This window comes from Arachis duranensis, chromosome 10 (genome assembly GCF_000817695.3).
Source record: "Arachis duranensis cultivar V14167 chromosome 10, aradu.V14167.gnm2.J7QH, whole genome shotgun sequence".
NCBI lineage: Eukaryota > Viridiplantae > Streptophyta > Magnoliopsida > Fabales > Fabaceae > Arachis > Arachis duranensis.
Window position 1 is genome coordinate 26,519,110 of NC_029781.3, and position 380 is coordinate 26,519,489.

At 39.7% G+C, this 380-nt stretch overlaps 1 non-coding gene across 1 annotated transcript; it reads left to right on the forward strand.

The window, feature by feature from the left end:
- Window positions 1-258: 258 nt before the first annotated feature.
- LOC127743418 (small nucleolar RNA R71) lies at window positions 259-362 on the forward strand. The gene has a single exon (XR_008004810.1). It is a non-coding gene; the product is annotated as a small nucleolar RNA R71 (small nucleolar RNA).
- Window positions 363-380: the final 18 nt, after the last annotated feature.

A 380-nucleotide genomic window follows, 5' to 3' on the forward strand; every position in this document is an offset into this window, starting at 1 on the left:
AACACTTTGTTCTGAGCCAATATGGCATTCAGAGCATCAATTTCAAGAACTCCTTTCTTCTGAGGTATCCCATTATTCACAGAATTCCTCTCAGAGGTATACATGAACTGGTTATTTGCAACCATGTCAATGAGTTCTTGAGCCTCTTCAAGCGTTTTCTTCAGGTGAATGGATCCACCTGCAGAATGGTCCAATGACATTTTCGAAAATTCAGAGAGACCATAATAGAATATATCTAATAGGGTCCATTCTGAAAACATGTCAGATGGACATCTTTTGGTCAACTACTTGTATCTTTCCCAAGCTTCATAGAGGGATTCACCATCTTTTTGTTTGAAGGTTTGAACATCCACTCTCAGCTTGCTCAGCTTTTGAGGAGG